The sequence below is a fragment of the Nyctereutes procyonoides genome, unplaced genomic scaffold, assembly GCF_905146905.1.
Source record: "Nyctereutes procyonoides isolate TBG_1078 unplaced genomic scaffold, NYPRO_anot_genome, whole genome shotgun sequence".
Classification (NCBI taxonomy): domain Eukaryota; kingdom Metazoa; phylum Chordata; class Mammalia; order Carnivora; family Canidae; genus Nyctereutes; species Nyctereutes procyonoides.
Window position 1 is genome coordinate 52702445 of NW_026575135.1, and position 15260 is coordinate 52717704.

General features: G+C 49.4%; 1 protein-coding gene across 2 annotated transcripts in view; it reads left to right on the plus strand.

The window, feature by feature from the left end:
- FSTL4 (follistatin like 4) overlaps positions 1-15260 on the plus strand; it is a 399727-nt gene that overhangs the window by 223176 nt on the left and 161291 nt on the right. The gene's annotated exons all lie outside the window — the stretch shown is intronic.

Consider the following 15260-nt stretch of genomic DNA (forward strand, 5'->3'; position numbering starts at 1 on the left):
CCGAAGCTAAACTATCCAGCCCCACACTACCCAGCCCTGCCATAGGTCTGAGTTGTTGAAACGGGGATCCTATTTAACCTGGTTGGTGGTGCTGCCACTATTCCCATCCAGAAGGGAAAATATTGAAAGGCCATTCCTTCTGCACACCCTGCTTGTACGGAGGAGGAATGCTGATTCAGAGTTTGTCCCTGGTAAAGTATCCATGTGCCCAGGACTCAGGCTCCTTGTTCAGACCCTGCCCTCCTCTCTTCAGCTCTACCACTTACATGGGCCCTTCTCCAAAGAGAATGTAGTGTGAATAATGGTCTCCAGAATGACTGAATAGGAGAAATTTGCACAACTGCCTTTAATTATGATGTAAAGTTCTTTGTGCCCACACCAGCAGCCTGAGCTTGCTGCCTGAGCTTGCTGCCTTGGGGGAGGAGAGGATGAGAGCACCTTCCCAGAGCCTAGGAAGTACCTAAGTTACCACCCAGGGGTAGGCTCAGTGTTCCCTTGCCCAAAGGCCTCCATTCCGAGTCTGGCAGATGCCGTGCTGCTGGTATGCTTACTGCAGGAGGCAGATAGAGCTTCATGGAAGAGACTTCTCGAGTTGCCCAAAGGGTAGGGGATGACTCTGAAACTCTGTGAACAGCTTTATTGATGCCAACATGGAGAAGTGGATCCCATGGCAGGCAGAGCCAGATGAAAGTTCATGCTAATGTTTCAGGGACCATCTACTACTCAGGTGCTGGCCACCTGCCTTGGTGCTCCACCCCAGGGGACCGAGGGGCACCATCCCCATCCTGAATGGTATGGCACAGGCTGTGACCAGGGCTTCCCACGCAGAGACAGTGGGAGTCATGCAGTCCATCCCTCATGGTTGCTCAACATGGGGCCAGCCTCCCAGACTCATGGCTGCTCTGTGTCAGGACTGTTTCAACCTGAGCAAAGTCATTAAGACCCCATGGGATTTGTCTTTGCATCACCCTCTGACCACTCAGATGTCTCAGCTTCTCTGTGGAGACACAGCAGAGGAGCCAGTGCAGTGGGCTGTTACTGTGTAAACTGGCTTGGCCACAGAAGCAGAATATTCCAGCTCACCCCCTTCTCATGTTGGCACTGCTGCTTTTTCACACTGATTCCCTCTCCTGTGCACACACAGTGGTGCTCTTAGTCTACCAACAGCTCATTCCAGAACCCTCCTGCATGGCCCTGTTAAGTGATAGACATTGCATCATCACTCAAGACATGTTTCAAGGAGGATTAGCCACTGGCACAACCCCTCCCAATCCCCGTAATGTCCCAGGGCCCAGAATTTAAGGCACAGGCAGCTCCCTGCATGACTTTGTGAATGCAGCAAGGCAGTCACTGGCCTCAGAGCCCCAGTAGCAATTCCTACAACTTGCATCCCTTCCTGGAAGGTCAGCTGCCCTGTTTCCATGTTGTGGGGGAGGCTGTGGGAGAATCTGAAACCAGGAGCAACCCTCCCTCTGGACACAATTAGAGACAGTGCCCTGCTTGTCAGTGTCCTGAATTTCCATTTCTCCCCACTGGAAGCCCCCTTTTCTACCGTAGCTCATCACATTTGAAATGCAGATTCCTGGAACCCTCCAGAGGTCTGGGAAGAGTGCCTCATCCATTAGCGTAAGTGATGTTAACATTCTAACATCTGACTTTCCTCCCGGCTGGTGTTATTCCCGCTGTAAGTGTTACTTGGAACAGCTCCAAAGTTATGTGGAATTTTGATAACTGCCTTTGTTGGCTTTTTCCCCACCTTTCAAAGTCCCTGCTTGGAAGCCTGGAGGCTTGGGTTCCTGCCGGCTCCAGGAGAGGTCATTGGAAGGCCTGGTGGATGGCGGCCAGCAGGCCCGGCCTATGGGGGTGGTGACCCATTCCCCATAGGGACCTCGAGGTGGGGGGCACTCTGCACTGAGCAGCCGCTAGGCCAGGCTGAGTTGTGTCCAGGGAGATTCGGCCAAGTAGGTGGCCTCCAGGAGGGAGAGCTAGTGTTGCATACAGTCTGGAAACTTTATCCTATGGGACAGTAAAAAACAACAGTGTAGATTTGCCCAGAACCTCACTGTGAAGTGCTGTCTCCCTGGAAGGAGACATGAGGAAACCATCTCTAAGCATGAAGGGCCTTGGCCTGGAAGTGTGATTGATGCGGGATATTGGGCCCCCAGCAGGCAGGCCTTGGGCCTGTGGCAGGATGGTGAGGAATGCTTGTCAGTGGTGTGAATCTCATCTCCTCCTCACTGGAGGCAGTTTCCACCGTAAAGTGGGGAGCCTTCCAACCACTGGGGCTCTCCACATGACAGGAATGGGCCTCCTGTCCCTGGGAAGGCCTGAGTGGAGGCTGCAAGGCTACATCCGTCAGGGGAGAGGGGGAGGATTTTTGCACCAGGAAGGACGGCTGCCACTGTTGCCAGGGGTGGCCACCAGGCATCTGCTCCAACCGGCACAGCTGGACCTCAGAGTTTCTCAAGCCCCGATCAGTCTATTTAAGTTGTGCTCCCATAGCAAACAAAACCTGGTGTCATGTGTGGACATCTTTTCCCATCACACTTCAAAGGGGTCTGTGAACAAACAGGAAGATGACATTCCCTTGTCTTCCCCTGACATTCATGGGCAGGAATCATCTGCCACCTTCTGTATTATTCTGCAGCTCCTCAAATGGATGGGAGGCTTCTCCCCTCCCCAGGAACTTCTTGGGTTGTGCAGACTGTGGCAGCCCTGCCATCGGGATGCCTGGGCAGCTTCTCACCTCCCAGACAGGCCTCACCTGCCACCAGGAGTCCCATGTTCTCCCTAGACCTGAGGACCTGTTCAGCTGTGCTGGGGTTTTTTTGTTTTATTTTGTTTTTGTTTATGTTTTTTTTCATGGGGGCTTTTGGGGCACTAACCAGCCCTGGCTTTAAATTATATGTGAAGTACAAGGGGGGTGGTTCCTCAGAGCAGACATGTTCAATGCCAGGAGTACCACCTGCTGTGAGGGCAGACAGGAAGCATGGCCACCTTCTGGGGAGCCCTGAAATGTGGGCAGGGCTTTACCTGGTCAGCAGATGCAGAGGTTCAGGCCTGGTGGGTTCCTCTCACAAAGACCCTCAGGTGTGGCCTGTATTGATGGTTTGGGGAATGGTGCTCCTCTGAGTACCTTAGGATGCTCAAGCCACTGTGCCCCAGTCCTTCAAGGGCCCAGCCTGGGAAACTTGCCCAAGGCTATCCAGGTGTCCTGAGAGCCCAGTGTGGTACTGGACCAGGGGAGCATCTTCCGTGCTGCAGTCCCAGTGTGCACCCAGGCATATCAGCTGAGAGAGCAGCCTCTTACCACTGGGTTGGCTTAGCCTCTCCTCCGGCATCCCTCACTTATCTCTCTCTGTTACTTGAGACTTGGATGGGTCTTCCTTTGACCTCTGGCTGTCTTACCTCTGCCCATCCCAAGAGCCATCACTGCCATCTCTGAGGGCCAAAGCGAGCTTGGAGCCCCTCACTAGCCCCTTGCCTCAGCACATGCCCCCCTCCAGTCTCTTAGGCCTCCCACAGCACTGCCTTATTTCACATTTCCCCCCAGCTGGAGCTGTTGAAACTACATGGCCCAAACCCTGATGCTGCCTATGGGCCAGGCTTCCTAGGCCCCTGAGGCTCCCTCCCCAGCCTGTCCTCACACACCCTAACCAAACAGAGCCTTAACAGCCCCAGCTCACCCTGGGCACAAAGACATCTCCTGTATCTCTCTGGGGCTAGGACAGGCCCTCTCTGCTTTTGGGCATCCTTCAGCAGGCTTTCAGTGAGGCTCTTGGCTATTGTTCCAAAAAATGAAAACTCTGGCCCTTAAATCCTCTGGATGATTCAGTCCAGTGAGACTGGCCTTGGAGTCTGATGCCAAGTGACGGGGCTGTCCCTGGCAAGCAGCAGGGCTGGGATAGTCAGCCTCAGCCCTGTCTCACTACCTATTGCCCAGCCTGCCAACCGCAGCTGCACTGGCCAAGTTATCTTGTAATTCCCTAGGCCTCAAGCTGAGAACTTTTGGTAGCAACTAGTTTCCTCCTTTGCACGAAAAGCTCAGAGCCTCACTGGGGCAGACAGAAAATAATTAGGGCATGATTCAAGAGGATGCTTACCAAGAGAGGGTTATACGGTGCTGACCATACACACAGCGAGAGTCAAAGGATATGGAAGAGTGAACACTAGGAGGTCCAGGGAAACTTCCTGGAGAGGTGGGCTTGGAATCCAGCAGGATGGTCTTGGGTTGGAAAGGCAAAGAGACGGGACCCGCCTTAACAAGAGACTGACCAGCAGGGCCTCACCCTCCCCTGGAGATAGAGGTGACACCCTCATACCTCTCAAAACTTAGTGTCCTCTGTCCTTGCCACCACAGCTCTGCCCTCAGCTCTGAGACTCTCTAGGGGTGGAAGGTGAGCGGGGGGGGGGGGGGGGGGAGCGCATATCTAATATGTTCACAAAGCCCTGCTTTTGATGCAAAGTGACTCAGTGACTGAGAGCCTACCCAGGAAACTTCATGGCATGAGTACCACTTGGTGGGGCCATTTCAGGCCCAGTGTGCCAATTGGAGTCTCCAAAATCTCCCCAGGTGGGAGGCACCCACCTATCAGAGTGGGACCCCAACCTAAGCTGAGGTGTTTGTAGAGAATAAGAAAGCAGGTTCTAAGATGGTGGGAATTGCTGAGCTGGGCTGGATACTGGGCTTTGGTGTTCTAACCTCACAGGGGGGTCATGATTTAGAACAAACCTACACCCACCCTACTCTTGGCACGTGGCATCATTTTCTCCTTCCATGCAATGAGGGATTGGCATGTTTTGTCCAACCACTCTCACCAGGACATTGCAGGACCCTGCTGTGAGCAGCATTTGATGTCTCAGTATAGGTCTTGGCCAGGTTATGCTGAGGAGCCCCAGGAGCCACGAGCCCCAGGGAGGTGGCTGATGGAGGGATGGTGCTTGCAGCACATGAGCAAGACACTGCTGCCATATGCAACAACTTGCATATTTGGCCTCTTATTTTATTAAGAGGCATGATTCTCTTGAGCCAATTCTCAAATGCCAGGTAAGGACTGAGCTTGGGAAAATATAACAAGATTAACATTAACAAGGAAAGGGCAGTCTTGGGTAGCTTGGAGGCTGGTGGTATTCAGCAGGCCACATGCAAGTATGCTTGCCAGATCCCTGTGTGGAGCCCAAGTCAGCCTGGGAGCCAGTGTCCATAGCTTCTCCATCTATTGGCATGACGACCTATATCTGGTTCAAGATTGGTTTTCCTACTATGAGAAAAACACAGTTGCTGGAGCACTGTCTGCCAGAAAATCCCCTCTTATGGAAAAAGCCAATTGGCATCAGGAACAACACTGGCCTGCCAGTTGATCTTCACTCAGTGAAATAAAATAATTAGAATGGGCCAGGTGACAAGCCCTAACGATGTGACCACAGTTGGGGCATAAGGAATGGATCTAGGGACATTGGCTTACAGGGTCCAGATACCTCTGATGGCAGGGCCAAGGCATAGCTGCCTATAGGGCCAGATTATAGGGACTCTGACCAGTGGGTCTGTCCTGGTGTGTATTAGCTCCCTGGCCCAGGTATCTGCATGCCATCCCCCTCCTGGTGCCAGGGAACTGACCTGGGCATCAGGAGGCCTTAGTTCTCTCCTGGTTCTCCCTTCTGCTCTCTAGGTCTCAATTTCTATAGACCTAGATAATCCTCAAGACTTCCCTTATTTCTGATACCAGCTGCAAGTTTAGGAGCCCCCAAGACTACACCTATGTTTGATAATTTGCTGCCATGGCTCCCAGGACTCAGAAAAGCCATTACACTCACGGTTATAGTTTATGACAGCAAGAACATACAGATTTGGGCTCCTGGGTGGCTCAGTCTATGAAGTGTCTGCCTTCGGCCCAGGTCATAATCCCAGGGTCCTGGGATCAAGCCCCACATAGGGCTCCCTGATCAGCGGGGAGTCTGCTTCTCCCTCCCCTCTGCTCATGCTCTCTCTCACTGTCTCACATGTGCACTTTCTCTCTCAAAATAAATAAAATCTAAAAAAAAAAAATACAGATTGAAGTCAGCAGAGGGAAGAGGAACATAGGACAAGATCTAGGAGAGTTCCAGCTACAGAGCTTCCAACTGTCCCCTCATAGGGAGTCACACATACTATGCTTGCTTCCCTCCTAGCCGTGATGTGTGATGACACACATGGAATATTGCCACCAGGGAAGCTCACCTGAGTCTCGGTATCTAAAGATCTTATTGGGGCTCAGTGACATAGGCATGGCTGACTGCCCACATGGCTAACCCCCATCTACAACCTATCAGGGGCTGCCCTGATAGGTGCGTAGCTCACAGACCCCCTCCGCTCTCCAGCCACACCATAAGTTGCATTGCTAACGTGGACTATCTGATGTGGCCCAAAGCCCTCAAGTCCACAAAGACACTTAGCAGGCAGGACATTCTCAGGGCTCAGAGATCACCTCCCAGAAGCGGGGTAGCTTAGGCGAGACTCTTCTCAGACAAAGTTAATCCTTCATTGTAGTTTCCATCTGCTCGATGAGGGGTTCCGACAAGATGGTTTCTTGGTTCCATCAGGGTCTCAGGTCTGGGGTCTCCATCCCACCTGTGAGTCCAAGTTTATCTACAGCACAGCATGGAGAGCAAAGTCCAGCCAGCCAGCCAAACACAAGGTACTGAGTGAAGTTTGAGTGAGGTTTCTGTTCGGGTACCTCCCAGGTCACCTGTCGAATTATGTCTGATTTGTTCCCTCTCTCGGGTCAAGGCTGGCAGGTCCTTCAAAACCATTAGCTTTAATCTCCTCTTCTGCTATGCCTGATCTTAGGTTCTGAACCCCTGGTTTGGCCCATGAAGAAAACCCCTGCAGTGGCAGGGAGCCGTGATTCCTTGCACTTCTTTTGCCCCATGGTGAGAGGAGCTCGGCAGGGTAGGACAGCTAAGCCTCTGCTCTTCCTAAGCTTCTGCCCACTGCACAGGGGAATCTACTGGGGCAGCACCCCAGGGAGACGCCATAGGCCAGGCCGGCGCTCCCTGTGGCACTCCTGCAAACCCACACCTGATTGCAGTGGAATCAAAATAACACAGGCCTCTCTGTGATGCTTTGGTTCGATTCCTTTAAAAAGCTTGTAAGAATAAAACATGCAGTGTGGCCATTTCTCTGTTTACCATAGGGCTGAAGGGAGACATCCTGGGCCAAGAGCTTTCACCTTGTTTCAGAGACAACACTTCCAACCTCCCACATTTTTAGGTAGTATTAAAAAAAAGTCTTGCTGCCCCTTCTGGGGATATAGATATGTAGCTCGGGCCCTTGGACCTTGCATGGCGGGCTGGACTGAGTCTACAGTCACCATGATCCTGGGCATCTTGGCATCTGCTCTTCTCATGCTGCCTTACACAGGGGTGCAGTCAGGTCTGCTCATCACTCTCCAGTCATGAGCTGAGCTTTTCCAAGAAAGTCGGATGCCTGTGCTCCACTGGAGTCTGCCCAAAGAGACAGTCACCCTCAGGAACAGGCCTACAGGGGAGGGTGCTGAATTTCCAGAGTGGTTCCCTCTCATCCTCGTACCATTTGGCTTGAACATTTCATTTTAAGTCCAAGTTTAAGCGTATCATTGACCAGCGTTAAAAGACCCTGCACCAAAAAACTAAATAAAGCCAACTTGTAAGATTTTTTTTGGTGGCAAAAAGGAGATTTCAAGCTAGAGTGTGTACTTGAAGTAGGCCTAAGTTCAAATCTGGGATCTTGAAAATGGTTTCATTGGTATAGATGCCACTGCTGCCCTGTGCATGTATTAGAAACTTCTATTTTAGATTAATCATTTGTTCCTTTGAATGAATAGTTGCCATGAGTCAAAATTCTGGTGCTGGAATCCGCCTGACCTCTGCGTCACAAGAGCATGTGCTGTGGGACTTGCCAAGAAGGGGTGAGGAAGGAGGCTTGGGAAAGCAGGCAGAAAAAAACTTCTTGGTGACCAGCGAGGAGTCTGAATTATGGGATTATTTTTTAATAACATGCACTGTTACTTTCATTCTGTTTTAGTGCAGGCAACTGTAACAAATTTCCAGAGACTAGGTAGCTTCAACAACATGTATTTCTCATGGTTCTAAAGGCTATAAGTCCAAGGTCAAAGTTACAGCAGATCCTATGACTCGAGAGGGCACCTGGTTTACAGATGGCCATCTCATTATATCCTCAGGTGATGAAAAACAGAGCAAGTTTTTGTGTCTCTTCTTATAAGGACACCAGTCCCATTCATGAGAGCTCTACCTTCATGACCTAATTGTCACCCAAAGACCTCACCTCCAAATTATATCACATGGGGTTAGGACTTCAACATATGGATTTGGGGAAGACACGGACATTCAGTCCATAATAGTCAATGAGCATTTATTAAAGACCTGCTCTGTACTTGTGACTGTGCCAAGCACTAGGGGTACAGTGGTGACCATGATACAGTGTCCTTGCCCTTGAGTTGCCTGTATTCGAGTACAGCAAGACAGAGAATAGACACATGAACAAACATGGTAGATGATAAAGACTCTTAACTTTCAATGAGGAGTTTCATGGCTACGGTATCCTGGGAAGGCCTCTGTAAGGAGATAACATTGGGTTGAGAACTGAATGTTGAGAAGGAGGCAGTCCAGCAAAAATCTGGGAAAAGAGAGATCCAAGCCAAGCCTCAGCATGTGCAAAGGTTCTGAGACCGGAAGGAGCTTGGCATACTCAAGGACGGAAAGGCTACTGGGACTAGAGCATTAGCAGTGAAGCAAATAGGGGCAAGAGGTGAAGGCGGGGAAAGGCCCCAGGAGCCCAGATGGATGGGGCCCCGTAGAACATGGTAGGGAGTCTGAGTTGCCCATAAAGTTGGAGTAAGAACTGGAGGAGCAGTCCTTTTGTTGTAGGATATGAGAGGATCTGAGGGCTGAGTGTCATCCACGTACCTGGTCCCACTGGACCCTGCAGGTTACGAGTTGTGCGGGCTGCAAGATGCTAATACAGATGGTGAATGTTAATACCCACAGCCCTGGTTCGACCTTTTCAGCATTGGGTGTTCTGATTAACTGGCCATTCTCCCTCTTCAGCACATGTAGAAGACACTTTGTTCAGGAGGAAGTTGAAATGGCCAGCCCATCTAATAATAGAATATTGAAAAGGTCACAGCAGTACAGCCGAGGCCTCCAACCTACAAATCACAGAGAGCATCCGCTCAGATAACTCATCCTCCTGACAAATCAAGGAGCAAGAGCTGAAGACTGCCCAGCTGATTAGGCTCATCGGAAATCAGAGGGCCAGGGAGAAATCGATGGGAGAACATCACTGCCCTGTGCAGGGGGTCAGGGCAGCAGGGGTGTGATTAGCAAATCAGTAGGTGGGGGGCATGCTGCCCCCTGGTGGCCGCTCGCATGACAGCAGTGCCCGGAGACGAGGGGGAAGGCCCGGGGCAGCCTGATACCACCTGTCTGTGTCACCCTCAGGAAGGGACATCCAGCCTTGGCGGTCCCACCAGGCCAGTGGTTTAGCCGAAGTCCTCTTCTGCTTTGTCACGAAAGTATTAAAAAGCACCTTTCCTAAAACGCGCTAAATAAAATACTCGCCATTAAGTTCCCTCAAGTTATTTCTTTCCATTAAGGAATCTTTTTGAAATTGGCTTTTGCCATGACCAGTCTTTGGAAAAAGAGTAAGCAAGCACGCTCAAAACTCAGACCCCTCATAAAAAGAGGACAGGTTTATGGCTTCATTCATTATGGAGTTCCACAAACAATGCGAAAGAAAAATGACTGACTTAATTAAAGACCGGGCAATTAACCTTCCGTGTGCTAAAACAGAGGGCTTTGCGAGGGCTTTCCACAGAAGCGTATCTTCATCCCAGAGGCAGTGGCCGCAGAGAATCTTAATAGACCAGCGAAACCAGACCAAAGCAGAAAGCTCACCGTAAGAAGAAATCTGAGTAGATTAAGAGAAGGATGAACATCAAACATGACTCTGATTAGACCATGATAAAGGACGCTAGAAACTAAAAGGAGAAATGGGATACACAGAATATATTTTTAAAACCATAGGCACGAAGATTTCATTGGGCTTTGGAGATAAGGGGGACTGACATTTTGAGAACGGTTGATTAAAAGCTTTTTGGCACAAATGCTCATTTTCATTGGGAGTTGAGCACAAAAATCCATGGAGTAAATTGAAATTGTAAATGCTTAAAGAAGACTAAAAGATTTACTGCCACAGATTCAATTAAGTGGCTAAAAAAAAAAAAAGGTACCATCTCCCTCAGGATTCATTTAAGCGCCTGTCTTGAAACTGTACAATTTCCCAAACGCCATTGGCTAATGGGCATCAGGAGGGATGGCTCCTGCTGGGGGGCAGTGGAGTCTCGCTTAGATCAGGGCTCAGCAGGAGCTGGAGCCCCCCTAGTGCCCGATTCTTTCCTTCCCACTGCCACCTAGACCCACAGGGTCCCTGTCTGATGGAAGCACACTTGGTGCTCCCCTGGGGTCGCAGGTCTTGTGACAGTGGACGTCACTGGTAACCAGCATGCCCCTTTCCCCGTCCAAGAGAACTCAGCTTTGGAGGTCCACAGCAACTCTCAGAGTCCAGCTCAGGACGTACTTTGACTGGGTCCCCACGGGGCAATGATGGAGTCCTCCCTGCCACGGGCACAAGTGACCCTAAGCTGTCACTCTGCCTGCTGATGCTGGGACGCGGTGTGTGTGGCCTTCACCAGGTTGCCCTGCTCAGGCGAAAGAGGTCATTTCAAGGTCTGTTCCTAACAGCACCCTTAAGGCCCAGAGGTGGGCGAAAATCAGCAGGAAGGCAGCTGAGTTATTGCCAGGTGGTGAGTATTAATTTAATGCCCTCCATCCCACTGTCTATGGATTAACCCCAGCCTGAGAAAACTGGGGTTAGCCCCATGTGGGGTGGTCTCAGTGGCGAGAAGCCTGCACACAGCTGTCAATGCTGATGGAAGAAGGAGGAGTAGGGCAGGGTGTGGATGGCCCTCGTTTTAGGCTGCCTTGGTGTGTGAAAGTGCAGACAGGTCGAGCTAGTGAGTGGAAGATCCCCTCTGTGGTCCACGGCCCCATAGCCGACATCCTGGCCGTGACACCAGGCACACTGGCTGGATGTCCAGGAACCACCCTCTTACGTGGATGCTAATGCTGTTGCTTTAAAAGGAAGCACAAGGGAGGCAAAACAAAAAGGCAGCTAAGATAAAGACTTCAGTCATGGCTGGTCATAAGAATAGAGGCCTGGGCACATCCCTGTGGCTGGGTGAGGGCAAGGGGAGACTTCTCTGGGGGGTACACGGTTAGGGGCAGGTGGAAGCAGGAAAGCATCTCTAGAGGGGGTTTCCAGAGTTACTGGGGGGAAAGCAAGGTTGGATGGGGACTGTAGTGGGTCACTCCCACTGCCTTATGTGCCCCAAAGGAAAGGCAGAACTACCGCTGGAGGTCAGGGGCTTCCCAGAACACTCCACACCCCGTATCAAAAATAAGTACTAAAAGAGGAGTCAAGGTAAAATCATAGAAGGTAGTGCCCCCCTTTGAGAGGCAGCATGTCTCAGTTTCAGTGGGGGAGGACTGTCCTTCCATCACACACAAGCACACATCCGACCCAAAGGCCCCACAGCCCCTGGGCCCATCAGAGCAACCCTGAATGCGTAGTGAGCCCCTCATCCCCACCTACAAGGCACTCAGGCAGCGAGCCTGTACTGGGCGAGTGAGGACCAGTGAACAAATACACAAGCAAGTGAACAGAGGCTTCCTGGTGCTCTGTTCTCCACTCTTTCAGATCCAGTGCCCACTTTTTACAGTAAATGATTTGTAATACCCCCTTTATTGCCCTGAAATGGAAATTATAGATAATATCATCCACTTACACATATAATTTCAAAGTAGGATGCCCTAATTGAAATATAAATGAGAAATACAAAGAAAGTAATTGGTAGTAAAATACTGTGTCTTTCAATATGTGGGTGCTCATGTGAGACCACAACAGAATTCATAATGAGGTAGCCAGATGTTGGCTTGAAAGCAACCCTAACAAATGCACCTGATACAGATGTACTGAACTGGCAACTCGTACCACAAACAATGTGTTTCCATTGGCAATGAGACCATGGGAACAGCTTTTTTTTAATCTTCTTTTCTTTTTTAAGTAGGCTCCATGCCCAGAATGGCACTGAGCTCACGGCCCTGAGATCGACATCTGAGCTGAAACCAAGGTTCGGATGCTTTAACTGACTGAGCCACCCAGGCACCCCACGGTGAACAGCTTTTGATAAAGTTCTGAACAAAACAATGTATACTCTTCCCTTGGTTTTCATAGTACTGGTACCCAGGAAAATCCCCAATATGTGGAAAAGCACACATGAGATACTTTGCATTTGTGTATAGTTAGGTCCAGGCTCAAATAATGAATTTTTACCTACGTGAATATCTAATGAGACATTCCCCCAAAATGGGGATGTATGACAGTTCATTGTTGTAAAAAAAAAAAAAACAAAAAACAAAACTGTCCCCTGCCGTGCGAAACATCTAGAACCTCTGATTCTTGCCCTTGTGCCTGTTCAGTCCCCACGGCAACCTTCACCCTGCCCACCACACCCCCAATCATTGTGAAAGCCCAAAATACTCCAGTAATTTCCAGGACAACCACGAAGAGACAGTTCTGCCCAGCCTGGAACCACTGTCTTCGAGGGACAAATTGGCTGTACCAGGAGGCATTCGAGAGCCCCCTTGGCCTTCTCATAGCTATCTGGGTGCACGTTCCAAGGCTCAGAAATTTCAGGGACGTTTTTGTGGTGAAGGAGGACATTTAGAAGCAAGAGCAGGGAACCCCGCAAGAGAGCCCTCTGAGTTTTGGCCAAGGCCACTGGGTCTGATGCTCTGGGGCACCATGGAGGCTGCTGGGCAGAGAAACAGTGAAGCAAACCTCATGGGGAGAGAAGAGAGAAGCTGGAGGAGAGGGAAAGTTCTGAGCTCAAGCAGGAGCAAAGGACTCGCTGGGAGAGCCTGCTGCTGTTGTAGAAAGGAACAGTGGATGACAGAAAGAGGAAGCTTCTCCATTAGGGTCGTAAATAAATAGCAAGAATTACTGTAATCAACCGTAAAATCTCAGGTGACAGATAAAGGGTTGGAGGTAAGGGGCTCCCATTCCCAGCATGGTTTTCATCTAGACATAATGGTTTTCATCTAGTTATTAGAAAGTTCTGGAAGGAAGCCAGCACCGCACAGTTGGAATCTCAACCCCTCCTTGGAAAATTTATTAGAGCAAGAAGAGGTCAGGAGTTTTGTTTCAGACTCCGTCTCGGATGGAAGGACGCAGAAAAAGTCAATCTGATGTTCTTCTTACTCTGAGTCATTTAACTCATTTCTAAAATTGGTTTCTTGCTCGGAGCAGAATTTTGAGGTTTATAAACTCCAAGGAGAGAAAAAAGTTAATACACAATTGTGTTATTGTGATTGAACAGTTTTATTCTCAAAGATTTAATTCCCCAAATTTTGCTTTAGGAAAAAAAAATGCTACACAAGGTAAGATGGCAATTAAATTTCCTGGCGAGGGAGTATTACTCATGGTGATAATTGGGAAGCATGACAGACAATGGGACATGCCATCTCAGAAGAGATGAAGAGCCTTTTCAATTACTCAGGAACTTTATTTATTATGTTTGAAGGGTAAATGCATTGCTGCTCTTAACTGCCTGAAATTAGGGCAGATTTGGAAAACATGTCCTCTTCTTTGAGCTTCTTTTTATTTTTACTGAGCATAATTGGATGATGTAAAGAGAAGTTTACTTTTAAATGTGTCATCTCTTATTTCCCTCAAGCTGTAATCACATCAACGGGGACTTTCCTATTGGGATTTTATTGCCTTGTCTAGTTTCTTTTTCCAACCTATCACACTTAGTGAACTCAAAGATTGTTCACAAAGAATGAAAGCTTTTCATGAGGAATGATCCTTTTTTATTGCAAAAAAAAAAAAGTTTTTATTGTCTGAAAAACAAACTCTAAGAGACGAGACGCTAATTGTAATGTTTATGCTTTTTAACTTGAAATCAGAAGTGACAATATTTTCTGATTTAGATTCTGCAAAACGATCACTGGACCAAAACCCATTTCCATGCGTTAAGGTCAAGTCTTGGAGCCAGCTTTGAATAAAACAATGGGTTCTTTCTTTCTCGCCATAAAACCAGTTTTAAAAAGTCAGGGAACAGCTAGGTGCTCCTAGTAGGGAAATCACCCAAAGGTTCTCCTTCATATTTTGAAAGGGAGTTAAGAGACCATTTTGCTTGAAAAGTATGATGTGGGTAAGTGATGAGGGATAAAGAAGAAGGGAGAGCGTGTGAGGCCCCATAAGCCCTTGGACAAGGTAGAAGAGAGAAGCCCCCCGCCCCGTGCCTCCATCCACTGGAAGGTTGGGTGGTTTCCTGTAAGCACCGCAAGAAATCTGATCTTGGAACCGGCCTCCCGGGATTCAGAAAGCACGGGGCCCCGGCTGGAGCTCTGGACGCCTGGCTCTCTGTGTGTCCGAGGCAGTTTCAGATCTAAGACCCAGCAGCCCTCCTGGCTCAGGGAGAGTCCCTATACACCTGTCCTACTCTCTCTAGTTCTTCAGGGGTGCTCCTAGGAGGGATACTGAGGCACAGTCAGCAGGGGAGCAGAGAGGGAAGGGATCCCGGAGAAGTGTTTTAATCAAGCCAAAGACCTGGAAAAAGCCAAAGAGGGGACAGAGCAGGGGGTGGTTAACTGAAATGCATTTGAAATCTTTAAGAATCAATACTGTTAGGGATGCTTGGGTGGCTCAGCAGTTAAAGCATCTGCCTTTGGCTCAGGTCGTGATCCTGGAGTCCCGGGATCGAGTCCCGCATCAGGCTCCCTGCATGGAGCCTGCTTCTCCCTCTGCCTCTGCCTCTGCCTCTCTCTCTCTGTCTCTCATGAATAAATAAATAAAATCTTAAAAAAAAAAAAGAATACTGTTAATAAGCAACTAAATTCAGGGTATTTTCACACATGTGTCACACCTGTAAATACTACACCAGTCAGGACAGAAGGTTGCCACCACCACTACCACCCCACCAGCTCCCCCATCCCCGCCGCAGGATCCTTTTGAATCTGTCCCCCCCACCCCGTGCAATCACTAATCTGATTTCATAGATCAGTTGTGCCTATTCTCAAACTCCTCCTAAGCATAATCACGTACTATGTCTTCTCGCCTGTCTAGCTTCTTTCACTTTAGCTCAATATTTTTTAAGAGT